Here is a 26,844-nt window from a genome sequence, read left to right as displayed (position 1 = left end):
TGGGGGAGGGGCTTCTCCAATGTCATTTAGGCTCCTCCCGGGGCCCCAAGATCCCTTTTGTTTGGGGAGAGCCAAGCTGGGATTGAGCTCACGTCACTTCCGGGAGGAAGCGCCGGCCTCCGGCTCGGGCTCCGGGGTGGGCTCGCGCCCCTCCTGGCCCGGCTTTTGGAACTTCCCACCTTCTGTGCGATTTCTGGACGGGACGGTGGCTAGTGCTTCATGTTTACCCTCATGGTACGGGAAGCTTAGGAATGGCGGGCTCCAGGTGCCCCGATTGATAGGGCACATTAACGTTTCTTTTCATCCGAGATGGTAATAAATGAAATGCTCTTTCGTGTCTGCTTTAAAAATAGTTCTTGAAAACCTGGTAACGCTTGCCTGCTGTCTCTTTTCTTCGAAACAGCTTGCGCTAGAAGCAAGGACGCAATGATGAAAAACCTGGAGAATTTGCACCCCCACCCCACCCCGCCTGGAGCCCCTGGGGCTAGGACACTGGGTAGCACCGGGGAGAGCACAAACCCAGCCCGACCTGCCTTCCAGGTAGAAGTCAAATGAATAAAATTTGTATGTCAAGGTTTTCTACATTGTATTTTCCAAATGAAGGGACTTTTTTTGTGTCTTTGGCCCCATTATTCTGTGGGCTATGGCATTTTCAGTGAAGCTGGAACAAAGGACGGTAGAAGATGCAAGGAATGTCTATCCCTTATGAACACAGGAATGTAGATCTTGATAGCGGTCCTTTCAGGACCAAATAACCCACAAAGAGGTGAAGATGCATCCCTTTCTGAGGTCAATATTTCTGGATTCCTTTTCCAGTTCACAGATTAACTCAGTTGGTTAAAAGAATAATAACCACATTATTTTTAAATACAATATAATACATACTTACAAATAAATATAATTTACATTATTAAGCTTAATACATTATTTCTAATCTTGACAATTTTTATTAAGCAAGACAGTATTAGGGTCCTAGTACTCACCTAGGCAGACTGTCTCAAGACAGGTGCAGCCCTGTCCTCATGCAGTTTACAGTCTGGTGAGGGGATGTGATCGGTCTGTGCAATCATAGGGAAGTTTGAAGGAAATAAACCAGTATTAATGTCATCACTGTGCCAGGTACTTTCATATAATGATATCTTAATCTTCACCACTATATGAAAAATCTTCCCTAACATGTAAGATAGACATCCTTGTGCTCATTTTACAGATGAGAAGAGAGAGACTCAGAGAAATCAGGTAAAGCCATAGAGCTGGTAAATGGTAAATATAGAACTTCCAACAAAGATGTGCTATATTCTGCCCAAACCTGTGCTACATTCTACTCATCACATGCTGTCTCTCATAAGGAGGATTGGTCCAGAGGGTGGACCTGGATGACTGTAAAACCAGCATCAGAGCCAGAAAAAAGCTCCATGCCTCCTCCTATTGACTGGAGAGGGTCATCTCTTTCTATGAAAGATAGCAATACCATTCTGAGGTGCTCAACAGCAGCCCAAGTGCTTTTAAAGTTAACAAAGTAGGAAAAACAGAACTACAGAAAGACATTATTCCCTGTATTCAGGAGCCTGACGATCTGAAAAGCAAGATGAAGGGCCAGGCACACAGTAGGCACCCAACAAATACTGACTTGACCTGAAACAAAATGTCTGAAATGGTTAAAAACAGAGTTTAGGTGCTGGACTGGGCCCATGAATTTGAAAAATCCCATTTCCTCCTCCTCCCTTTTGCCCTGCCTATGGGTGTGCAATGAGGAAGTGCCTCATTGTCGGGCAATGAGGCAGATGTGGGAGAACAGGCTATTTTCTGCTGCCTTCTGAGTCACTCTCAGAGTTGTCCCAGTGAATCAGCTCCTCCCTCCTTCCCTTGGTTAACCCACCAACACCCGTTCTACTGCCAGGCTGACTGGGTGCCTACTTGTTTTATGGGGACCAGCAGCTCCCGTGACTCCCTGACCTCTCACTTGTTCATTCCTGAGTGAGTGTGGGAGGACCTGGCAAGAAAGATCATCCCAGCCTAGTCGGCGTCAGAGTCCTGAGGGTATTCAGATTGCTTTCCTTTTAATTCGTCACCCCTGCAGGGCTTGTGAACCAGAAGTTCTGTCATTCTTCAAATATATAAGATGTGTACATAAATTTAGAGCCTGGGCCAAAGGTGTACACAGAGGTAGAAAGTGGGTTTGTAATAATATCTTAAATTGGTATAACACAACATACCATCGTTACATCTATTATTTTATCAACTCACCAGTAAGTATTTATTAAATGCCTACTGTGTGTCAGGTAACAACTTAGTAAGAAGTGCTAAAGATTATAGAGTGTGTTAATTTTTCTCAAAATAGGTAAACTTCCTAGGTGGGTGTACCAGAAATGTTCATCGCTGGAGAGGTGATGATGGAGTAAAAGAAGGCTAGACTGGGAGTAACAAAATCCAGGAGTTCTGTCGGAAGTCCTGGTTGTGAGGGAGTCCTCCGTCTGTCACAAGCTGTAATAGCTTCCTAGGGCAGCTGTAACCAATTAACCACAAACTACGTGGCTTAAGACAACAGAAATGCATTCTCTCTGTCAGGAGGCCAGAAGTCTGAAAGGTGTTGACAAGGTCAGTGCCTTGGTGAGAGGATCCAGTCCATACCGCTCTCCTAGCTGATGGGGGTTCCCAGCGATCCTTGCATTCCTTGGGTTGTAGCGCATCACCCCAGCCTCTGCCTCTGTCTTCACATGGCCTTCTTCCCTCTGTGACCATACCTATCCCTCTAAGGCCTCTCCTCTTCTTATAAGCATACGTCTTACTAGGTCTAGAACTCACCCTAATCTGGTATGACCTCATTTTTTTTTAACAAATCTATTCATCTTTTTTTTAATGAGTTATAGTCAGTTTACAATGTTGTGTCAATTTCTGGTGTACAGCACAATTCTTCAGTCATATATGAATATACATATACTCATTTTCATATTCTTTTCTACCGTGAGCTACTACAAGTTATTGAATATATTTCCCTGTGCTATACAGTATAAACTTGTTTATCTATTTTATACATACCAGTCAGTATCTGCAAATCTCGAACTCCCAGTGTATCCCTTTCCACCCTCTCCCACCAGCAACCACAAGTCTGTATTCTATGCATGGTATGACCTCATTTTAATTCATTACATCTGCAAAGATCCTATTTCCAAACAGGTTTGCATTCTGAGGTCGAGGTGGACACGAATTTTGGAGGGTAGATGTGGGAACCATTCAAACCAGTGTGGAAAACTACTTAGCAAAGTAACATCCTCACTCAACTCCCAACTTCCTAGGTAATGGCATGAAAGTAGTGAACTAATTCCTAAAGATCATTTCAGTTATCTAATTGTATGATAATTACGTATGTTAGAAACATTTTTCAAGCCTTCCCTATATGCCAGGCAGTATGAAATTGCTTTACAGTGCATCTCATTCAACCCTTAAAAGAATTCCATGAGATAGATGTGAATATTCCAGTTTTACAGATGAGGAAAGTGAGGCTATAAAGAAGTCCATAGTCATGGAATTCCTAAGTGAGGAACATGGACTATTTATTTACTCAGATCTGATTCCAAAGTGCCCAATCATAATTACTGCGCTCTATCTTTCCATCATACTAGATGGGTTAGGAAGATGGGGAGTGCAACAAATATTTTAAACTTTGATTTATGGAATATTTGGAGCTGAGTAGCAATCTTCCTAGGGAAAGGAAGAGAGGAGGGAATAGCAAGGTGGCGTTGAAAACTTAGTAGGGGAGAGGAGAGCTATGTACACGTACCTGAACCTCAGTTTCCTCATTTGTAAAATGGAATAACAGTTCCTGCGTACAACACCAGATGGTGTGAATATGCAAATGAGATTCTGGACATGAAAGTATTTGGTAAACTCTGTAAGAGATGATGGTAACTACCTGGGAGATCTTGCTCAAACTCTTTCTCCTCTCCGAGTCCCAGCCCTCTAGCTAACCATCTGGGGGTTGAAGATCTGGGGCTCTCTAACACTCCTTCTAGCTGTGACCCCCTGGGACTTAGCAAGATGCTTGGGGACCTGGATGTCAAAGTTGGAGTGACCAAGAAAAGTGACCTGGCTTGTCTCCCCTACCTCTTGTTCCTCAAGCCTCCTCCTGGCTCTTCCCGGAGGGGATGCGAAAGTTGCCATCTGGAAGCCAGAGACAGCTCCCTGGGCTGGGACTGGGCTGAAGTAGGAGGGATGGCGTTCTCTCCAGGGCTCCCGGCATTTTCTCTCATTAACTGTTCCCACAAAACCCTTTCTGAGTAGTCCCTAAGGTTCTCTTCCAGCTTGGATCGTCTCAACCTGGGCGACTGGAGAGCAGGGGGTGTTGAGATTTCTGGGCGTGGCTCTCGCTGTGTTCTCGATCTTATTGCTCCCCCTAGTGCTGAGCCATGAGTCCTGCAGCTGCCAGCTTCCCCCTTGGCCCCAGCGCGCTCGGCGGAGGCCTCTCTACCGACAGTTTTTCCTTTTAAGGGTGTGGGCTGAAAGCGCGGCAGGTAGGAGGCTCCAAGGACCAGCAGTTCCGAAAAACCACCTTCAGGGGCAGATGCTGCTGTTTTATTAGCTAAGTGTTGGGGCCAGCTTGACCATGGCAACTCTCATCCTGGATTTTGTAGAGGGAGGTTGGGAAGGGAAGGGAAAGAAATCTAACATTGAGTGTCTACTGTGTCTCAGGCACCGTGCCAGGTGCTTTACGTATATTACATGCATAATCCTTGTAATCCTCACACGTATAATCCATATAATCCTTTACACATATAATTCTTGTGATCAGCCTAAGAGATCATTATTATTACTTCTGTTTTTTGACATAAGAAAGCAAATTCAGAGAGGTTAAGTGTCTCGCCAAACGTCACATAATAACAACGCTGATAATAACATCAACCCGTTATTTCGTGGCTACTTCACACCAGGCACAGTATTTCTTTTAATCCTCTCAGGGACTCTTGAAAATAGTTACGATAATCTCCATTTGACAGATGAGAGCACTGAGATTTAGGTAGTTTAAACAAGGGATAACGAAGAACTTGCCTGAGATCAAAGCGCTAGGTCCTCCTGACTCCAGTCCCATGCTGTTTCCACTCCACCGTTGCCTCATGGAGCTGTGGGTGGTAGAGATGGGACTGGGCCCAGGACTGGGTGATTCACTGTTTTTTCCATGACAGCCACTGCCTGGCAGCCCTTCCCGAGGACTAGGGCCATGTGGTTTTTTGGATCTCCCGATCCAAAGATAGGATCTCCTGAGGTAGGGTGGCAATGAAAAAGCCCAGGCTGACATCCATTAGATCCTGGGAGAGTTTGCTTGGGGAAATGCATGACGGGGCAGCACTCTGGGAACTGCCAACAGTATTGCTGATAGGGGCCTTGGGGACAGCATCCAGAGGACCGTGCTTCCTGCCTCCCTCCTCCTGTGTGGAGCTCACATGCTCTCCTGAAGGTGGTGGGCCAGGATGAGGTACACAAAGCTCCCTGAGTAGCAAAAAGGAAAGGTAAATGGGGCACAGTCTAGCCCAGATTGAAAATTCCTGGAAGTAGATGAGAAAATCATGGAGTTCCCCAAGTCACCCAGCAAAGTTCCCAAGGATTTGAGTCATTTTAAACTCCTCCCCTCACCCCCACAATGCAGATTAGTCACAGGTCTCTGGAAGAATACACTGTGTGCTTTTGGATGAGCCTCAAGTTTTCATTTTCATTCTAATCTTTGAAATTATTCAATTATAATTGAAAAACATGTACCAGATGATGAATTGGGGAGCTGGTTGATGTTCTGTTTGTTACTTCCAAGTGTTGATATAGATGGACGTGGTGGGGGAGTGAGGGGGTTGGGGGGAGTGTGGGATGGGGACGGGAGATACCAGTTGGCTACTGTTTTCTATTTGTAAGTTGATTTATTTCATTAAAGGTTAACTCTTTTTTTGGGAAAGGAGGTAATTAGGTTTATTTATTTATTTAATTTTATTTTAATAGAGGGACTGGGGATTGAACCCAGGACCTGGTGCACACTAAGCAGGCATTTTACCCCTGAGCTATACCCTCCACTCTAAATGTTGACTCTTTCCCTCTCTTCAAACCCTCCCCTTTTATCTCTCTTCCTGTTTCTCCTCTGCCCCAGGTGCCTTCTTCCCCAAATGTTTGGAGCCAAATCCTCTTCTGTCTCTGCTAGGTCTTCAGACAAAGCTCTGGGCCAAGTAGCCTTGCCAAAAGGGCTGAAGCTGACTGGAAGGCTGGTCTTCTGCTTTTATTCCCTCTTCTTCCCCACACATGGCCTGATATTAAGTGGTAAATAATTTCTGTGCTATGGCCAGAGACAGAGCTTCAGTACAGTTTCAATCTGATGAAAAGCAATGACACATTTCCCCTGGTCTGTTATTTCAGCTGAGACACTGTACAGTTGGCTGAATGGGTCCTTGTTACTCACAAAAGGGGGAAATATTTGTAGGGCAAGAAATGACCCGATTATGGCTACACCATCACTTCTAGGCAATTTCTTGGTAAGTGGCCCTTTGGAGAAGCCTGGTGCTAAAAGCCTCTATGCCCTCATGTCCTGCTTCACGGTTCCTGCTGGGCCCCAGCAGGGTCTAGTCTGTCCTGAACAAAGTGACCAGGAGACTCAGGGCTCCTGCTCCATTGGGAGGAATCTGTACATTTCTCTTCCCCTTTTCTTTCTGCCACCCTGACTTCATCTTGACCCCTCTGTCCTTATTCCTAAAATAATCACTGAATGTCTATTATCACTACCACAAGAAATAACACACAGTTCCAGACCTCAGAGTGCTCACAGTCTGGAGGGGAAGTAGATTTGTATAACTGGTTGACCCAAGTTCTCCTGCTTTCTGTAGCCACACTTTCCAAATAAAATAGCTCCATCCATTGTATTACATCATAATCAGGACTCCTCCAGCTGTGAGGGACAGAAAACTCCACCCAAACTAGCCAAAGCTAGTTTTTATTGGCTTATGCGATAAAAAAGGCCAGGAGTAGACTGACTTCAGGTGAGGCTTGATCTGGCTTCTCCAAAAATGTTACGTGGACCAGATTTCTCAATTCTACTTTTGTCGAGTAAGTTCTGTTTTCAGACATGCTTTCTTCCTCATCTGTCAATAAACATAGGAGCTCTGGCTTCATATCCAGTCATATTCAATAGGAAAGAGCACCTCCCTCTTTCCCAGAAGCCTGCAAAAAATCCCACCCTGACTTCTTGGCTTTGCTTGGACCACATGTTCAAACCTGAACCCAATCATTGTGGCCAAGAGGATGTGCTGCTTTGATTGGCTAGGTCTAGGTCATGAGCTCTGTCTAGAGCTATGGATTAAGTGTGGGGAAAACTATAACTTCAAATAAAAATTCATTCATTCATTCATTTATTACAAAAAAAATATGGGGATGGATGTTTGGGAAGCAAACACTAAGTGTTTACTACACTTTTGAGGGTTGGTCTCACATTTGCTCTTGGCTCAGCTTGAGCTGCAGCTGCTTCTCTGCTGCGTCCAGCACAGCTCGGGACCGTGTCTGAGGACAGGCAACGCATGACTTAAGAGACAAAGAGACAAAGTAAAGAGCAAAGATGGGACCTGGGGACTCAAGATCTTGTGGATCTAGAGGGCCAAAAGCCTGGTCGACATCATATTTATTAGGAGTATACAACTCAGAAAAAAATGCGATCAAAGCGGTGGGGCTTTAGATATTTCATGAGATAAGCACTAAGTTCTGCTTGCTGGTTAACTGATTAATTTCAGGCCTATCCCATCCAGGAACAATTGCCCTCCTCAGGGTATGCAGAATTTCTAAGTCCATCCTGTTACTGCCTCTGGGACATCTCGAGATAGCAAGTATTTCCCCTGGGTTAAACCTCATGCTTTCATGCCAGAACAAAGTTCTGTTAATGGATGATCTGGCTTTCCAGGACTGTCCATTGTTTCACCCTAAGGAAATATCTGCCCTCCTTCGTGCCCTTATGGTCAATCTCAGGATTTCTCCTTTCAAATTTTCTTTAGCATAATACGTGTTATAGGTCATCTACTGTGTAAAACGTTAAAACAAAGCAAGCATGTGCATATTAAGCAAGTAAGTGTGAATACAATATTTTAAGTGCATGGAAATATAGGTGCGGCTTGTTTTCTAGTTGCTTGTTGTCCAGTGGCTTGTTTTCCAGCAGCTTGTTTCCCAGCCCTTCTCTAAACCTTGCCCCAACTCTGCCTTGGCTTAGACTTTCCTTGCTGCTGGTCACCACTCTGGGACGGCTGGTCTTCGTCCTTTGTTGCCCAAAGCGCTACTAACAAAAAGACTATTGTGTGTAGCAGCTGTTCACTGAGGATTTGGGGGCCTGGCATGGTATGGGCGGTGTTAAAATAAGGTTTGTAAAGATTAGAAGTTCTCGGATTTGAGGGTGTATTGGAATCTCCTGAAGGTCTTGTTCAATCACAGATTGCTGGGGCCCGCCTCCAGAGTTTCAGCAAAAATATATGGGTCCCTGTGTGCTAGGTTTGTAACTGAAGTTATAATGATGGCCATGGTTCCTGCTCCAAAATCCCCCTTTGTCATGTAAAGTGATTTAATTCCTTATGACCAAACCTTTCTCATCTCAGTTCTACTCAGGGGGCCCTCACTTTTCAGTGCCAGATAAGCCCATGAAGATAATTTCTCCAACAGAGGAATCTGTTTGTACTGCCCATGGAGGTCACCAACATAAAATGCAACAGCTTCTATGATAATATTTTCCATTTTCCTGTCGTGTAGGCAAAGGCGAACAGGGAATGGTGTGGGTGAGCTGCAGGGCTCCAGGTATTGACTAGGCGTAGCTTTCAGAGGCACAAAAGGGCATGGAATCTTCTATGAGGAACAACTGCTTGACTCCTGTGTTGCATCCTGAAAAGAGAGCCACACCTACCAGCTGTGTGACCTGGGCATGTCCCTTACCTATCTTGAATTTCAAATCCCTTATCCATAAAATTGAGAAAATACTCGTGTGTTTCACCAGGTTGTAGTTAAGGGAGACTTATTGATCCCTTTTTCTCCCGACCACCAATCTATCACCGAGTCCTGTTCATTTTACCTGCTGAATACCTCGACTCCATTTACTTTTTTTTTTTTTTGCTTTTCCCCCACTGATTATAGTTTCCTATGCTATACAGGAACACCTCGTTTATCTATTCTGTACATAGTAGTTTGTATCTGCCCATCCCATACTCCTAATTTATCCCCCCACAATGTAACCATAAATTTGTTTTATGTCTGTGATGGCTCCATTTACTTCTATTCCTACCTCCATCACCACCTTGGTCTGTCCACTACCTTATCTCTCCAGGGCAGCAGCAGCCTTCTAAGTGGTCTTCTAGCCTTCATTCTAGCCCCATCCTGTCCGATCTCCACCCAGCAGGCTGCGTGGATCTTAAGAAGACACAACCTGATCATGTCGCAACCCCTTCCTCCCAATTAGAACTTTTCAATGCTCTTAGGATAACCCGATTCACAAAGCCCTCGTGACTTGGCTCCTGCTTCTTTCTCCAGAATCATTTAGTGCCTCTCTGCCTGTTGCTGTCTCTGCCTCGGACACGTGAGGACAAAGACTCTCTCCTTGACCAAACTTTAGTCAGGCTTTAGTTTAGGTCTTGGCATTGGCCCCTCCACCCCCCACCCTCCTCTCTGGACCCTCATAGCCCAGTTTTAGTAAGAATCCTGCTAAATCTGTCCCCACCCATCATATCTGATGAAGTTCTTCATTCCTCCTTGATATCTAAGTCCTTGGCCTGCCTTCAGCAAGAATCCTGTTATGTTGGTTTAGCAAGAATCCTCCATCCTTTGTTTTTTTATTTGGGGGTGGGGGAGGTAATTCAGTTTGTTTATTTGTTTATTTATTTATTTGTTTTTTAATGGAGGTACTGGGCATGAACCCTGGACCTCATGCATGCTAAGTACGTGTTCTACCACTGAGCTCTTACCCACCCTCCCAAGAATCCCCCATCCTTGATGTCTCCTCTTAGTAATTTTCCATCCACTGAGTCCCTCACTCTGCTTGTTGGCTATAAAATCCCCATTCATCTATTTGGATTTGGAGTTGAATCTGATCTCTCTCTCCTATTGCCATAGTCTTAACATTATTGCAATAGTCCTGAGGAACGTCTTCCTTACCATTTTAACAAGTGTCAGAATAAGTTTTTCCCCCCAACATTGGTTGCTTTCCTGTTCCTCAGGGTCTTTGCTAATGTTATTCTATTTTCTTGGAATTTCTTCCTCCCCTCTACCTAAAGCCTATGCAACCTTCAGACCTCATCTCAATGTCACTTTCTCAGGAAAGCTACCTTAGCCCAGCAGAGTGAGTAGGTTCCAGTATTTTGCCTTTGTAGCATCTGTCAGGATTTGTAATTATACATTTGTGCAGTTGTTTTGATTAATGTGACTTTTCATATGTCTTTTGTATCCTCCATGAGGACAGAGAGATCATTTCTATTTTGCTTATGATTCTTATCTTCCGTATCATAACACAGTACCCGGCACACAGTAGGTGCTCTATAAGTGTTTATTGAATGAATGAATGGTTGAAAGCACATTATATATAAAAGTGCTCTAGAAATCATTTCTCTTAGTGTCCAACTGTGATAATAATCCTGGACTCTGTTGGGGGACATTACCCTCTTTGGACTATTTTAACTGTCTGTTAACTCTCCTAGGGGAAACCTTGGAGGTGCCTGGAAAGCCCCGAGACTTTACACGCCCTTCCTGAAAAATCCCCTTAGGATGATCCCTCAGGACCATGATTTACTCACCTTTCAATCCTCAATGCCTAGAACAGTGCCTGGGACCTGGTGGTTACTCAAATGAATGATCTTGGAATTGAGGAAATGTCCAGAGGGGTCCACTGACCCATTTGGGTGGTTCTCAGGAATACACATAATCCCTCTGAGACAGATGGTCCCTGGTTGGATGCTAAGGAGATGGATGCTAGTTCTGCCCTGATGGCTGCCCGCCTAGCAAAAGATGCCATTGGGAATAAAGCCCACGAGGGGCTTTTCTAGGTGACTCATGCTATAAACGAGGGAAATGGCAATATGAACTTAGTGATATTTCTTCACTGTTTCTATTACTGCCATCTGTTCTCCAGTAGTATTTTTCAGTAGAACTGGTGGGCGGGATTAGGTGGGGAGAGGACACAGCAAGAAAGCAGAGAGCTGGGTGTCCGTTCAAGGACCTGGCCCCACTTCCACCTCCCTTCACTCCCTCCCCTCCCTCCATGCCAAGCTTTCTGAGACCCGTCCTCACCTTCCATCCTCTCCTCCTCCCTTTGTAGTCTCACTCCTGCCTGCACTGTGCACCTGCTCTCCTAAGATTTCCAATGACCATCTTGTTGCTAATCCATGTGGACATGTCTGGGTCATAACTGGTGCCCCCACAGCCTTAGACACTGTTCTCCTTTGCCTTCTCTGTCTCTTGATGGCTATGATGACACCATCCTCTCTTTGCTGGTCTCCTGCCTCTCCTTCCCATTCTTCTTGTGGCCATTTCTTTCTCTTCCCACTTTACACGTTCCCCTGGGTGAGCCACCTAATCTGATGACTCAGTGACCACCTCTACTCAGATGACTCTCAAATAAATCCATGACCTGAGCTCCAGACTCCGATGGGAAAGGACATCTCCATGGCATCCATGACCCTCCTTCCCCTCCCTCTGCCACTCACTACATCCTGCCAATCACCAAGTCCGTTTCTACTTCCCCAATCCACCCAGTCTGTGCACATTTCCTATCACTACCTTTGTTCAAGCCACCGTCCCCTTTCCTATGGATTCTGGGTTTCCTGTATGTGTCCCAGCTCTTCCGTCTTCAATTTGTTTCTGCATGGCAACCACAGTGATTTTTCTAAAATTAAAATTTGGTCAGGTCACTTGTCTGCTTAAGTTCCTATGAAGTCATGGGTTTCCCATTAACTTCAGGATAAAGTGTAAACATAAGCATATCCGTAATATCTCTTCTTGGTCCGGCCTCGGCTTATGTTTCCAGTTCCAACTATTGTTACTACCTTGGCCCCAGGCAACACTAGAGCTTACTGATCTACTTGAATTCCCTTAATTCATTATGATCCCCTGACCAGAGGACCCTTTGATGTGCTGTTCTGCCTGCACTGCTTTCTCTTGGTTCTTCCAGTCCAGCTACTACTCTTTCTTTAGGACTCTCCTCAGATGTCACTTCCTCCAGGAAGCTTTCTGTGATCTTTTAGGGCCATATTAGATGCTCCTTACCTCCCCACCTCCATTCTATTTATTCGCAATGCACCCTGTACACCCTGTCCTTTTCCTTGTATCTGTGTCTCCCCTGGACTAAAAGCTCCTTGAGGGCAGGGACTCTGCCTGGTTCTTGGTTGCATGTGTAGTTTGTAGCATAGTGTCTGCACATAGTAGGCATGAACAATTTATTAAGTGAAAGAGCAAGTGATTTCCTAAGCTTTGTAAGAACAAGGACATTGAAGCCAGACTGCCTCAGTTCAAATCCTCGCTCAGACACTGACCATCTGTGTGACCTTGGGCAAGCTACTTAACCTCTCTGTGCCTTGACGTCATTATTTTAAAAAGGTCTCTTACCTCATAGAATTGCTTTCAGGGTTAAATAAATTAATATTTATATGTGCCATATAAATAGAATAATTTATTATACTTTATGGCCAAACATGGATAATTTTGAGAGTAAAAGGGATGCTATTAATAATTACATCAGGACAATAGGTAGAAGCCAGGACTGTCCTGTGCAAGCAGGGACATTTGGTCCCCTTACATATAGGGGCTCCTTAGGTAAATAAATCATGCCTGCATCTTTGTTGGTTGTGTTTCTCCCTGTCTTGTTTTTTCCTAGTGATTAGCAGCAAACTCTTCCAACCGTAAAAACCTGTGTGCTTATCTTCAGGGACAGCAGAGAAAGGAGGGAATGGGGAGACAGTGTCCTAAGAGACAGAGTTGGTAGGGCAGCATTAAAGAAACAGAAATGAGGTTAAATTCTTCAGGTGTGGATACAGAAAAAAGGGGAGACTTCCCCCATCCCACTTAGCCCTAGGGACCTGTCAGAAGGTCCACGTGCTTTCCTAATGGGGGGGTCTGATTTCAAGGGGTCCAGCCTCTCTTGGAGCCTTGCCTGTGGGGAGTGCTTGTGAGCATGGCAGCCTGGGACGACCCTGCTTGATATGCGTTTGCTGTCCGCTCATTGACTTTGCTGTTTTCTCTCAAACTGTTTCAGAAACATGTGGTTCCATTTCCTTCCCCAACGGGGAGTTTTGTTTTTTTTTTTTTCCATTACCTTAAAAGTAGTTGTTTTTATGAACTAGGATAAACACCTGGTGGGCAGGAGTTTTATCTCATGGTCATTCCAATTTGAATTGCATTATTTCTCCTGCTTACCTGGGGAGGGGAAATACATACTTTCTAAACACAGTTTTCCTTTTCTAGTTTCCCAGACAGATGCATTATCGGATAACAGCACCTCTGCAGCTGGCTGGAATACCAACTGCAGGCAGTTCTGGTGGTGACCGTGGCATGTGAGGGGCGGGGAGGGGGAGAGCATCTTGCCTTTTCTTGAAATAAAGCCTGTCAGTCTGAGGACGTGCCATTCAGACATGGGTACCAACTCCATTCTCCCTCCCTCTCCTTCTGGGGTGGGAGAAGAGGCAGTGGGGAGAAGAAAGGGGTAAGAGGATGAACTAACACTTAATGACACGTCCTACCTGCCAGGCAGTGGTAACTTTCCATTTCATTTAATACTCAGAACAACCTTAAAATGTAGACATTCATCTTTCTACTTCATAGATAAGGAAAGTGAAATTCAAAGAATAGAAAGAACGTGCTAAAGATGTAACAATGCAACAGTATGTAGAAATTTGAATCTGCTTCTAGCTGATTCCAAACCCATGTCTTTTTTTCTTTTCTTCAAAATTTTATTAATTTTTTTGATATGTTTTGTTGTCTTTTAAAAATTTTTTGGGTGGAGGGGGAATTAGATTGATTGATTGTTTAATGGAGGTACTGGAGATTGAACCCAGCATCTTGCTTATGCCAGACATGCACTCTACCACTGAGCTATACCTTCCCCCCTAATATTTGTCTCCAAGGCCCTGAGAGGGGTGAGAATTTGTTTAGTGTCACAAAGCTGGCCTAGAAGAAGATTATATCTTTCTAGCTTCACAAAAGGAGGGGGAGGCAGGGCTAGACACAACATGTTGGTCATGTGTTTAATTAATACAGGAGAGGAAGAATTGAAGAAGTTTTTGACTGTTAGTGATTCCATCTTTCATTCATTTTATTTATATAAAAATATATATACACACACACATACATACATACAGTGTTTACTGTGTGTCAGACACAGTGTATCAACTTATATAAAGAATATAGTAGAAAAGGCAGCATTCGGCCCCAGGCTTGAGGGAGACCCTCTACCGATCTCTGGGGGCTCTCTCTCAGGGCAGCTCCCTCATCTCTGATGTTCATCCTTGTAAATAGCTGCCCTTGACCTCCTCAGATTCCCAGTTTGACCTCCTAAGCTGAGGGAGAATTTTGGGCTATGTCTGGCATCCCCTTTCTAGTCTGAAGCCTGGAAACCCACTCCTGTCACTGACTGAGGAAGTCACAGGGCTCATCTTGTTTGTGTATTCTCTCTTACGGATCACTGCCTGATGCCTAGTGTCTGAGGACTCTTGTTTCATATATTTTGTCTAGTGTTTTAGTTGTTTCAGGTGAGAGAGTAAATGTTGTCCTTGTTAGTCCGTCTATATCAAAATTAGAATGCCTGATAATATTTTATTTGCATTCTTTTTAATTGAAGTATAGTCAGTTTGCAATGTTGTGTCAATTTCCAATGTACAGTACAATGTTTCAGTCGTATATATACATACATATTTTTTTTCATATTCTTTTTCATTATAGGTTACCACAAGCTATTGAATATAGTTCCCTGTGCTATACAGTTTTTTTTTTTTTCTGGTGCTACTTTAAATGGTATAAAAGTCAAACTTAAAAAAATTTTTTTTATATTCTAGAGAAAAACAATTGATTTTTGATATTTGCCCTTGTGTCCTGTCCACAGGGAGTAGCTACCTTGGGCATTTGCTTTGTACGGCTGAGGATTGGAGTGCAAGAGGGCAATGAGTTCAATTCACTTATTTTCACATTTGGGGGGGTAGAGTCCTTCGGAATTTCTATATACACAATCATGTCATATGTAAATACAGAAAATTTTATTTCCTCCTTTGCAAACGGTATGTGTTCTCTCTCTATCTCTGTCCCTTCCTTCTCTCTCCCCACCTCCCTTATTGTTGTGCTAGGAACTCTATTACAATGTTGAATAGAAGTGGTAAGAGCAGATCTTCTTGCCTTGTTGTTGATCTTGGGAGAGAAAGCTTTCAGCCTTTGGTAACCATATTTTGTTTTCTATGTCCATGAGTCTGTTTTTGGTTTGCAAATAGAATGTGTATCTTTTTTTGTTTACATTCCACATATAAAGTGATATTGTATGATATTTGTCTTTCTCTGTCTGACTGACTTCACTTAGTATGATAATCTCTAGGTCCATCCATATTGCTGCAAATGGCATTATTTTATCCTTTTTTATGGCTGAGTAGTATTTCATTGTGTGTGTGTGTGTGTGTGTGTGTGTGTGTGTGTGTGTGTGTGTGTATACCAGAGCTTCTTTACCCAATCATCTGTCTATGGACATTTAGGTTGCTTCCGTGTCTTGGCTATTGTAAACAGTGCTGCTATGAACATTGGGGAGCAGAGGGTGGCTTTCTAATTCGTCATCCTTACAGGTATTTTCCTAGCAAGCTGTGCAGGGCAACACCTCCTCAAGGATGTCCTTTGGCACCCCAGATGGCTTCCTGGGCAGTGTGTGGTGGTCTTGCAAACTCTACAGCACAGACCCTCCATGTAGATGGCTTTCTCAGGTACCCAAGAGGGTAGCTTCTTGGTGACTTCTGTTGGCACAACATCTCTGCCATCCAGTGGGTCAAGTCTTCCCCTTTACCACCACAGGTTAGATATCAGCTGAGGGGGCAGGGCTTCTTCCAGATCAGCTTCCATCTCAGACCTAGAGGTATAGGCTGCTCCCTATAAAAGGTTTGTGAATCTCATTGAGTTCTTTCTTTCTCTTTAGAAGGTAATCTCCTGTTATGGTTAATCATTCTTTACATTAAAATCCCTCTGTTCAAACTAGAGTGTGTTTTCTGTCTCCTGAGTGAACTCTGGCTGATACACTGAAAAAAGAAGGGAATAAAAATTTCAGAGATGGGGAGGACATGAAAGATAAGGAAAGGCTGACTCTAAACAAGGAGAGGAGCATCCTTTGAGCCTGGAAACCACAGAAAGGATATGTGGTGGGCAGTCAGAATGCACTTATGAGAGAAGGAGGCTAGATGCTGAGAGAGTCCTTGGCTTTGATGTTCTCAGTGAAGTAGGAGGCTAGGCTACCTGTTGAGAGCTTGGGGAGAGTGAGACCGATTTATAAAAGCCCTTGAAGACACTTTCAGAAGACCAACCTGTACCATATTATATAGTTTTCTCCACAAGGACCCAGAAGTCCAGGCTTTTGGGCAGAGCAGACAGTTGTAGGACTCAGGGTCAGGACTTTCTAGGGCTTGGGAGTGGAAAGAAAAGGCAGCAAAGGGTGTTGACGAGGCTGACGAGAAGTCATTCGGGTTGTTGACCAGAGATCTAGCTTGGGTTTCCAAAGGCTGAGCCCGGGGGCTGAAGGAGGAGGGAAGATAAACTGTGAGGAAAGCAAAAGGTTAAAGTGCTGGAACTCAGTGAGGTCAAGGAGTGGGGAAGTGGGAGGAACAGAAGAGAGCGGGAGGGATTGTGGTCCAAGTGGGATGCTGAAGTTTAGTTTCTGAGAGGTGGAGCCATGCTATATAATGGCCCAACTGTGGCCTTCAAAAGCATGGCTGAAAGCAGCATAAAAGGTTATTTGAAGTCATCAGGATAAAGCTGGGGGAGGTAAGAGTGCTGGATGCATTGGCCTCAGCGATTTGTCTCAGGACCATGGTGGGAGTTCACGTGTAGGGGTTAAGTGGACAGAGTCCTTGGCTCGTATGGGCCAGGGTCAGTGACAGCAACAGAAGAAGTAGAGGGCAACGAGCCATTCAGTTTGCGGAGGGCTTTAAACAAGGGTGGAAAAGTCAGAGTGTGAAACTGGCAGGGGAAGCTGGGAGACTGCTGACCCCGAGTGCACTCTGCTTGGCTGGAAAATGGAACTCGTGTGGGAGGGAGAGCCGCCTCCATGCAAGAGGGCTGCAAGGGGAGCAGTGTCCTTGGGGTAAGGCCAGGGTTTAGATACGGTGAGGGGGAGGATAGAGTGAAAGTTCTGGGAGGGTGCAGTGGACGTAGGATTTGTTTTCAGTGGAACAAGGGTTACCAAGAGCACAGGGGAAAATATTCAGGCGGAAAACAGCGACAGGAAGGTGGAGAGGAAAAAGTGGCACAACAAAGGGTCTTAAAGTACAGTGACCGAGTTTTCATCCCTGTCTTACAATACCAGGCACATAGTAGGGGCTCAATTAATGTCTGAGTGAGTAACTGAATAAATGAGTGAATAAATAAAGTCTGTTCCCTGCAGCTGCTCACTTGGGTTCTCTGGGACTTAGTTTCTTCATTTGTTTACTGGGAACGCTGCTGCTTTTATCCCCTTCGTTCTGAAATTTATAGCAGTTTCCTCTCCAAAGCCCCAATTCTTTCCATCTGGCAGAGTGGGTGTCTTATTATTCTATTCCATTTCACCCTAGGAGGGCAAGGAGGGTCAGGGCTGAAGCTTCCTCTGTTTTACAACTTGGGAGAAACTGAAGTTTTGAGAGAGCCAAGAGTTCACCCAGTGTCATAGATTAAGATTTACAGTAAGACTGAGAAAGAAATAGGAGTGCTTTCCTCCGCTCCAGCCTGTTCTGTGGCCCTTAAAGCAGCCCTGGGGCCAGGGTGAGTGGTGTAGGGGACTCACAGGGAACAGTAGTCCTACTTGGGTGGTGGATGGTCAGGATCTATGCAAGGCAGCGTCCAGCAGGTGGGGGTGTGGAGTTGCCGAAGGCTGGCAGCCTCGAGTAGAATAGAAGGACTGAGACACTATGTGGCAGCCAACCTCTCATTTGGATGGGAGAGGCTCTTCAAGACTGTCCTTGCAGTCTGTGCAGAATTCTCCAACCATTACTCCAGAGGGGAGGGGCAGGAAGCAACCGGAGATAGATACTCCCTGCCTCTTTTCCCTCTTTGCCCTTGAAGGCCAGTCCCGAGGTCCTGATGACGGTGAAGCCTGCCTAATTGAGAGTGCACAGCGTTGGCAAGTTCTGAGTCCCAGCACACCCACATTCTGGCCAGGTACTCAGGCCACTCACCTGACGTCTGTGAGTGAGTGATCCTGGGGTCTGTTCCACGTGTCTCAAGCTTTTGTACTGAAATATACGTGAAGGCCTTGGTAAGACTAAAAATATAAGGCTTTATTATTAATGATTAATGGGTCATTACCAGCAAAAATATGCACCCTGATCTAGTCTAGAGAAGGGAAGAGGAATTCTAGGGATGGTGAAGGTTGAGATTTTACTATATGCACTAAGAACTGGCCCTTCTGAATATATGTTTTCACCTCTGTGAGACCACAGAGAGGATGGGTAAGAATTTCAGTTTGCCACAGGACATTGTAGGTAGGTTGTAGGGAGCACTCAGAAAACAGAGGCCATAAAAAGAAGGGCAATAAAATACCAGCTATTAAGTATCTGCTATGTTCCAGGCACATTACATGTGTTGTGATTTAATCACCATGACAGCCCAATAGGTTAGATATAATTATCAACTCTAACTTGAAATGGAACCTCAGGATCTGAGAGGTTAAATAATAGCAGAGAGTGACACAGATAACAAGCAGTGATGGCAGGATTTGAACCCACGTCTGTTCGGCTGTGATAGCCCATCCCTTTCCCACTGTAATGTGTGCCTTATACTTTCTAAATCTTCAAATGCCTTTCTGTGGACCTGTCTTAAACTGGTCCTTACTTATGAATCACTCAGGGGGCTTTTAAAAATGCGTATTCTTGAGTCCTGCCCCAGGGAGAGCATCACCAGTGATGCAGGGTTTTCCCTTCTCTTTTTCTTCTCAGTCTGTGTCCCTCTTCATTACTTTAGTTGTTCAATGGGTCACAGTAATCGGCATTTCTGTCTCTTTAACACCTTACACTTTATACCTTTTGTTGAAAACACGAGCAAATGCACATTATCTTGTCAAACCAGGGGCCCCCGAGTCTCCCCAACAATCAGCAGCTCCATCTTGTTCCAGGAATACATCCTTTTTATCCAGCTTATTCTGCCGGGGTTACAGGAACCATCTTTGGACACAGACAACTCACTAGTGGGGAGAGGTCTCCACTTGGGGAGGACCGGGCCCTGGGAGGAAAAACAAATGCAGACAGCAGGTAGGTTCCTGGGGTTTTATTCACCTTGTAGTAAGTAAGTATTTATAGAGTACTATGTGCTAGGTCCTGGACATTTTGGGAATGGAACAAGGCATCAAACAGATGAAGTCCTTGCTCTCATGGAGTGTTAAGTGGGTGGACAGGATGAGGTGACATTTGAGCCGAAGTCTAAATGAAGTGATGGAGTGAACCATGAATTGCCTGTAAAAGCATACCAGGAGAGGGAACAGAGAGTGCAAAGACTGCAAGCAGAGGTCTTTTGGGTGTGTTTGAGGAGGTGTCAGAGGCCAGTATCCACAGAAAGGCTGGAGTGGAGCATGCAGAGAGGAGCAAGGTAGGAGATGCGGTGGGCAAGAGACAGACAGCACAGGTTGGAGTGTGTGGGGCCTTGTAGGTCTCTGTGAGAGTTTGGGGCTTTGTTCCCAATAAGATGAGGAGGTGTTGGAGGGTTTTGTACAGGGGAGTGACATGATTCAATTTGGGTTTCAATAGGATCACTCTGGGTGCTGGGTTGAGAATAAACTCTAGAGGGGTACAAAGGTGTTAGCTGACTCTCAAGGCAACTCTGCTCTCTGTTGACTTTTGTCTGGATTCTAGCCTCATCCTTCTACCATGATGGCCAAATGGGGAAGACTGGCTAGCTATGATCCTCCACCATCCTGTCTGCTCCCCTGCTCCTTCACGGTCGTGGTACCATGAGTGTCCATAGTTACAAACTGAGAACACCGGTGAACATGACGGTGGTGGGGATGCTGACCAGAGTAATGCTGTCTGCATACCAGGTAAGCCAAGCTGAAATGCCCCCATTATACCAGAAAGAATTTTGGCTTAGGGAACAAAGCGGCAGAGCCAAAATTCATCCACTTACTGAGTCATTCATGCATTCTCTTAACTCCTGCTGAGCACACTCCATGTGCCAAGAACTGTATGAGCCACTGGAGAACTAGAAAATTTTGAAAAAGTCCCTAATACATAAACTCTGCCCCAGAGGAAACTCTCAAGCTAATTACTAGCGTTGATCGAGCACTTTTTGATGGGTCAGACACTGATTTAACCTCTTTCATGTATTGCCGTGTTGAATCATTGAAAGCAACTCTTTCAGGCAGACGATTTTACTTGCCATTTTAAAGACGAAAAAATCGAGGCGCACAGAGGTTGAGCAACCTGTTCAAGGTCACCCAGCTATGAAAGGAACTGAGATTGGAGCCCAGACAATCCAGCTCTAGAGTCTAAACTACTGCACTTCTTAGACTAGAAGGGAGGTAGCGAAACACATAATTATAATGCAATGTGATGAGTACTCACTAGAGCTGCTGGGAGCTTTTGACATTATTGAGGGGCAAGGCCCAAAGCCATCTCAGATTTCCAATCCTGTTAATGCCACTGTAGTGTATAACTTCTCCCCGTAAAATGCTGTAAAGTACAACTAGGTTTTTAAGTGATGCTTCCAGATTCTTAATAAAAGATTAAAGTAATTTATAAAGCTATTTTCTGGCTAAGAACCATCCCTTTCTTGGACTGCTTCACTCACTCATCATTTCCATCATAAGCTGATAGCTTTTTTTCAGGCAGTCCATTCTTCATAAAGAAAAAAAAAAAGCTTTTATAACAAGTAGAGGCCAACCAAGTGGGGTTGGACTATGAAGGTATGAAGGTGGGTGAGGGCTTGGCTCACTCATCATCTCAGCTCCTCCTTCGCTGTAGGGACCTTGCAGCTGGCTGGGATCAAATTTGTGTCTCAGTAATATGACAAATCAGTGCAAATGGTGGACCTTTAGGATTTGGGGAGAACAGCTGAAACCACAAATCTTACATCCTAGAATGCCACGGGGATAGATTAAGGGCTTCTCAGGTACTAAGAGCACAGACTGAGTCACAAACTCTGCCAGGAGAAGACAAGGAAAGCTTCAAGGGGTAGATTAGATTTGGGCTGGGCTTGAAAGCTGTGTTGACATTCAACAGGTAGTAAGGTGAGGGAAGGGTGTTCTAATAAAGGAAAAAATTGTCTGATGGATCTAGGGAAGGGCCAGTCTTCTGGGCCTTCTGGATCATTCTATCCTGAAACATTTTAAGTCTTGGGGGCAGAATCTAAGTGGGACTTTTTCCACTACGTAGGATATTGTATAATAAGTTATATCTTCACTCATGAATGTTCCCTTTCTCTCTTTCTCTAGCTTTACTGAGTCAGAATCAACATATAATAATTGCACATATTTAAAGTTCACAATTTTGTAAGTTTTCAACATACCTATGAAACCATTGTCACAATCAAGATGGAATGTATCTGTCACTGGACGTTTCTTTGTGTCCCTTTGTGCCTCTCTTTTCCATGTTTTCTCGCCTCCTCCCCTCCTTGCTTCTGGCAACCACTGATCTGCTTTCTGTCACTAGAGGTTGGTTTGCATTTTCTAAAATTTTATATAAATGAAATCATACAACATATGTTCCTTTTTGTCTAGCTCTTTTCACTTAGCATAAGTATTTTGAGATTCATCCATATTGCTGTGTGTATCAATGGTTCATTCCTTTTCATTGCCAAGTAATACTTCATTGTATGACTAGACCACCATGTGCTTCTCCAGTCTGCTGCTGGTGGGCATGTGAGTTGTTTCCAGTTTGGGCTTATTAAAAACAAAGTTGCTATGAACATTTTTATACCAGTGTTTTATGGGCTTGTTCCATCTTTCCTTTTTAGTAAGTATCTTGGAGGGTGGTAGTAATATGTTTAAATTGAAAAAACAAAAAAACAAAAAAACAACGGCCAGACAGTTTTCCAAAATGGTTGAACCTTGAAAGTTTCAGTTCTGCATCCTTGCTAACACTTATATGACCATCTTTTTAATTTTAGCCATTCCAATAGATACATCATGGTATCTCATTAAGGTTTTAAATTTGCATTTCCCTAATGACTAATTATGTTGAGCATCTTTTAGTATGCTTATTTTCCATCTGCCTATTTTTTGTTGTTGTTGAAGTGTCCAAATCTTCAGCCCATTTTAAAAAGTAGTTGTTCAGAAATAGTCACTGACATAGAAAACAAACTATGGTTACTGGTGGGGAGGGAAGGGAAGGAATAGATTTAGAAGTTTGGGATTAACAGATATACACTACTATATATAAAATAGATAACAACCAGGATTTACTGTATAGCATGGGGAACTATATTCAATTTCTTGTAATGGAATGTAATGGTAAAGAAACTGAAAAAAAAAAGTATATATGTATGTATACTGAATCGCTTTGTTTTATATCTGAAACTAACATTGTAAATCGACTATACTTCAATAAAAAATAATAAGAAGCAAATTGGTTGTTTGCATTCTTGTTGTTGAGTTTCTAGAGTTTGTTACATATTCTGGACATGAGTCCTGTATCAGATACATGTTCTACAAAGAGTTTCTCCAAGTATGTGGCTTGTTACTTTATTCTCTTAGCAGTTTCTTACATAAATGAAAAATTTAAATTTTGATGAAGCCCAATTTATCAATTTTTTTCCTTTAATGGATTATGCTTTTGGTGCTTTATCTAAAAAATATTTGCCTAACCCAAGATCACAAAAGCTTTTTTCTATGTTTTCTTTTAGAAGTTTTCTAGTTTTATGGTTTTTTTTTTTGAGATACAATTCACATTCCATAAACCTTACTCTTTAAAAGTACACATTTCAGTGGTTTTTAGTATATTTACAAAGTTATGCAATTATCACCACTATCTAGTTCCAGAATATTTTCCTCACCCCAAAAGAAACCCTGTATCCATTAAACAGTCACTCCCTATTTCTCCCTCCTCCCAGCCTCTGGCAAACACCAATCTACTTTCTGTCTCTGTGAATTTGCCTATTATGAACATTTAATATAAATTGAATCATCCAATATGTGGCCTCTAGACTGCTGCTCTAATCTACAGGTTTTTGTGTGGACGTAAGTTCTTAACTCTTCTGAGTAAATACCAAGGGTCATGATTGCTGAATTGTATGGTAAGAATATTTTTAGTTTCATAAGAAACTGCTGAATCATCTTCCAAAGTGGCTGTACCATTTTGCATTGTCACCAGCAATGAATGAGAGTTCTTGTTGTCCCACATCCTTGTTAGCATTTGGTGTTGTCAGTGTTTTGGATTTTGGCCATTCTAAGTGTGTCAGTGGTACCTCATTGTTGTTTTAATTTGCATTATCCTGATGACATATGATGTGGAGCATCTTTACATATGCCATCTGTATATCTTCTTTGTAGAATATTTGTTCAGGTCTTTGGCCCATTTTGTAACTGAATTGTTTTCTTATTGAGTTTTAAGAGTTCTTTGTACTTTTGGAACAGTTCTTTATTTTTTTTTTTGCAAATATTTTCTTCTAGGCTGTGACTTGCCTTCTCATTCTCTTAACGTTGTCTTTCATGGAGCAGACATTTTTAATTTGATTGAAGTTCAGCTTAGAACTTATTTCTTTCATGGATCATGCCTTTCATGTTGTATCTAAAAAGTCATTACCATATCCAAGGTCATCTAGGTTTTCTCCTATGTTACCTTCTAGGAGTTTATTTTTTATTTTATTTTATTTTATTTTTTAACATTTTTTATTGATTTATAATCACTTTACAATGTTGTGTCAAATACCAGCGTAGAGCATGATTTTTCAGTTATACAGGAACATATATATATTCATTGTCACATTTTTTTCTCTGTGAGCTACCATAAGATCTTGTGTATATTTCCCTGTGCTATACAGTATAATCTTGTTTATCTATTCAACAATTTTGAAATCCCAGTCTATCTCTTCCCACCCTCCGCCCAACTTCTAGGGGTTTAACAGTTTTCTGTTTTACAGAAACAGACTCATAGACATAGAATACAAACTTGTGGTTGCCAAGGGGGAGGAGGGTGGGAAGGGATAGACTGGGAGTTCAAAATCTGTAGATACTGACAGGCATATGGAGTACTGACCACCTAACAGTCAAGGAAAGCTAAGTGTTCGGGAACTCCGCTAATCCTTAAACCTTAGTAGCTTCCCTCTGGGAGGGGTGAAGCCACAGCTACCAAAAGGAAGTCATTCTCTAGGCTGCAGCAATGTTACAGTGAGGATGAAGTGTCAGAATGAGCAGGAGCTTTGGAGTTAGACTCTTGAGAGCCTCAGCTGGGTTCTCTGGGAACCAGATACTAAAATGGAGGTAAGGGTACAAAACGGGGAGTAAGACCTGTGAAAGGAACAGGCAGGAAGCCGGACTGGCCAGGAGGAGGTCTCAGCCTGAGAAGCAGACCTGACAAAGCCTCGGCCAGTCCAGGGGGGCACCTGGGGCAAAATTGCTTGTTAGAGGAGTTCCCTGTTGGTAGAGGAGTGCTGGGCCCATGTATCACCATCTTGCTCATTCATTGGCTGGGGCCACCCTTGGGAAGAGCATGACTGTAGCTCAAATGCTGATGGGTCCCTGATGGAACTAACTGCTGGAGGAAAGTAGAACCAACACTCTTGGCAGCAGGGCAGCAAGCCCTTTATTGAAGGGGCAATGAAAGCAGCAAACCTTCACGTGTGCTATACAGACAGACCTGAAGTTTGAATCCTGGCAATATGTGACCTTAGGCCACCACTCTGACTCAGTTTCCTCAGCTGTAAAATGGGGAGAAGGCCTTCCTTACAGGGTTGTGGGAGGATTAGACAAGATGAGGATGAACATGGTGCCTGATACAGTACAGGCATTCAACCAGGTTCCTCCATCTCCCCTAGATGGAAGTTAGCCAAGGGAACATCCTGTTCCACGAATCAAGTCCCACCCCCGCTCTTTATAAACTTCATCTCCTCTCACTTTCCACTAGGGGATGGAGCCTCCTGACCCTCTGGATATGCTGCCTTTGTGTCCCAAGGCTTGTAGTGTCCCCTGACTTGGTCCTCTCCTGCCTTGCTCAGCCTGGAAACTAAGAGACCTCCGTGGTTGTTGGCCATCCCAGGCGGGGATCACTGGATGTTAGCAGGGGGAGTGCTTCCTGGAATGCACCAGAAGTAAGCAATTGCACCATCTCTTCCAGCTGCCTGCATGTGCATTGCCTTGAAGATTCCTGTAAGAAGAAACCATCGTGTTCCTCTTTCCAAGTGCCTCATTAAAAGCTTGAGGACAGAGTTCCCCTCCATCACTTAAGGTCTCTACCCTGGGAGCCGAGGCAGCCCCTGAAAGGGAGAGAGAAGGATCTGTTCTGTGCCCGTCATTATCCTTCCTCAGGGTGCTCGGACCACAGGGACACGGGTCTCCAAGTTCCAGTTCCTTCCTATGTGCATGTAATTGGGCATGATTTACTGGAGAGTCTCAACTTATGGAGAATAAACACAAAACAGTTTTATTTCTTCCAGTAACTGCCTCTGGCTCTACCGCGCCAGATCTCTCTTTCCTGCTGGGGAGCAGCTCCCTTAATGATGTCTTGGTCTGCTTCCATGACTTTCCAGCCACTTTCGGTTACTACAACGCTCTTGTTCCGGTAATTAAGACTCAATCTTTTACATTTTTAAAACTTTCATTGCAGACTTGAATCAAAGCTCTTCTCTTCTCTCCCCTCCAGCACAAGCTAAAGCCGGGCAGTGGAGGGGAAGTGGGGACGGGCTTGAAGGCAGCACTCCCCCTCCTTTTTGAGGCCGTAGCATCTGTTTGTGGCTGGGAGGAGGGATGGGAAGTAAGAGGCCTCTCAATATGACTTACGCTGACAGAGGACGTGTTTCGTGTTCTCTGTCCCTTCCTGGTTCTCCCTGGTTCTGGTAGATGCTGGAGATTTCACCCTAGCCCTTCTCCATCACTGAGGACCATCCTTTCCTCCTACACCCAACCTCCCCAGCAGCATCTCCCTGTGGCCTCACTAGTGGTAGAGGCTCCCAAAGACTCCAGTCTCTGGCTTAGGTAGCCAACTCTTAACTCAGCAGTGACCTGGGCAAAGCTTTGGCTCCTGCCCTCGAGCTGACTTCTGTGCATCCCCACGTGGAGCTACAGGGCCTGCTGGGGTGACTGCAGCCCTCAGGGATGGTACAGCTGCCCCCATCTTCTTCCCAGTCATGCTGTATCAAGTCTTTTCAAGCTCTGCGGGGTAGGCGACTGCTGTGGGCCTCCCACTTTTAGAATCTCCAGGCCCTAGTGGGTACCAGTCTTTACCTTTAAGTATAATCCTAGACCTCAGGATATGAATGTCAAGAACTCTGCTCTCCTTTCTTATAGTGGAGGAACGGAACAAACAGGGCATTGGGCTGCCGTCCTTGGCTTCTGGAATTGAAGGACTCTTTGGCAGTGCTCTGTATCTGTGAGGCATTGTGGGGTCTGTGTATCCTCTTTCCCTTTCCATCGGGGCAGGAAAGCCCCCTCTTCTCTCCTCCACAGGGGAGAAGGAGGCCTAATCTCTCATTTGAGGGGTTCTGGGACCTCCATCTGCCCTGTGTGGAGGTGGCTGG

The 26,844-nt window shown here is 44.2% G+C and overlaps 1 long non-coding RNA gene across 11 annotated transcripts; it reads left to right on the top strand.

Annotated features, from left to right (window-relative positions):
• The first annotated feature begins 69 nt into the window (after positions 1–69).
• LOC106729368 lies at positions 70–26,844 on the top strand. Of its 11 annotated transcripts, XR_004322778.1 has the most exons (7): positions 70–312; positions 404–540; positions 1,211–1,239; positions 18,250–18,442; positions 19,298–19,433; positions 20,031–20,215; positions 25,236–26,844. It is a non-coding gene; the product is annotated as an uncharacterized LOC106729368 (long non-coding RNA). The 11 variants fall into 11 exon arrangements; XR_004322779.1 differs by lacking the exon at positions 1,211–1,239 and having other exon boundaries at positions 70–234; XR_004322786.1 differs by lacking the exon at positions 1,211–1,239 and having other exon boundaries at positions 18,250–18,345; positions 19,340–19,433.

The sequence above is a fragment of the Camelus ferus genome, chromosome 9 (assembly GCF_009834535.1).
Source record: "Camelus ferus isolate YT-003-E chromosome 9, BCGSAC_Cfer_1.0, whole genome shotgun sequence".
NCBI classification, from domain to species: domain Eukaryota; kingdom Metazoa; phylum Chordata; class Mammalia; order Artiodactyla; family Camelidae; genus Camelus; species Camelus ferus.
This window is presented reverse-complemented; position numbering and strand designations above follow the sequence as displayed.